Source organism: Puma concolor, chromosome E2, assembly GCF_028749965.1.
Source record: "Puma concolor isolate L17-30 chromosome E2, mPumCon1.1.hap2, whole genome shotgun sequence".
Lineage (NCBI taxonomy): Eukaryota > Metazoa > Chordata > Mammalia > Carnivora > Felidae > Puma > Puma concolor.
The window spans coordinates 45154681-45156084 of record NC_141681.1 but is presented as its reverse complement, the minus strand read 5'-3'; positions in this window follow the sequence as shown (position 1 = coordinate 45156084).

Below are 1404 nucleotides of genomic sequence, written 5' to 3'. Positions count from 1 at the left end.
GGCCGGGGAGGGGGATGGACAGATACGAGTCAGTCGGTTCAGTCTCTCCTGCCAGTCTACCTCCAAACCCTTGCACTGCAGCAGCAGAAGAGGGTACAAGGGGAATCCCAGAGAAGGGCTCAGGCTTCAGAGCGCAGGAAAAAAAGGCAAGGCTGGAGGTCCAGCTCCACCTGCAGGAGCTGGACTGAGGCCACAGTGTGGGGACATTTATAGTCCCAGATGCCTGGGCCTGGCCCTCAGCATCCTCCCTGGGTCAACACCCGGATGTCCTCATCAGTACTGGCTCCGTTCTGACTTGGTGCCATCGATTGTAATGAGGTCTAATTATGTGGGTGGGAGCGGGGAGAAGGGGCAGATGGAGGAATAGAGGGGGAGGGACAGAGAAAAAAGGGGAGGGACAGATATGGGGAGGTGAATTAGGAAATCAAAGTGGGCAGAGCAAGAATACCATGGCTTCCAAGAAAAGAGGGACAGGACTCCTGAGCCTGCCAAGGACAGAGAGGCTTCAGGCTTGAACTTTTGGGGTCCTGGGAAGGAGGGGGCAGGAGCCTGGACTCCTAGATTCTGAGGAAGAAGGGGAATAGACACTAGACTTCTGTGTCTGAGGGAGGAGGGGACCAGGGACCTGAACTCCTAGGTGGCAGAAGTGGCAGAGAAAGTGACAGAGGCAAGAGAGGACACCATGTGCTGGATATAGAGGTCTGGAGGATAGGGGGTGGAGCTCCCCAAGGGAAGACAATGGCTTCCACGTGACTCCCCTCCTTCCAGAACGTCCTGAGCTGGAGGACAATGCAGTTGCACCCTCCATGGAGGATCTGGGAGGACGGACAAGGCTAGAACTCCAGACAAGGAAAGGCAAGGGACCTTGGGTACAGTTTCCAGCCCCTTCTCCCCCAGGTTCTGGGAGCCTGCAGCCCTAGCTCCCTTCTCCCCCCAGAATCCTTGCCTTTGGTAGGGAGTGTAGGGGGAGAATTCAGGAAGGAATTATCTCAATAGCTTCATTTCTCACCTGCTTGAGATCCTTCCCCTGCTCTTCAACACCAGTGGAGGAGGTGAGGGAGGGCTCCACCAAGGGCAAAGGGAACAGCGTTGGTGTGTAAAAGGGTGGACCTTTCAGGGAGTGTTTATTTCCTTCCAGCCTGAGGTGGGAAACATATGTGCTAGAGATGCAGCTGGGAGCTGGTTGCAGGGGGAGGGGGGCAGGGGGGGAAGGCCTAAACCGCCAGGCTGAACTGGAACTCTTGGTCCCAGGAACCCAGGAGAGCCATAGAGAGTTCTGTGTGGAGAAGGGTCAGCTTTGGCTCTACGAAGTTTCCATGAACCAGAGTGGGAGACGGAAGCCAGGGGCCCAGGACGGGGGAGATGCAGGGACCCAGGTGGTTGAGGCCAGAGCTAGAATGGGGT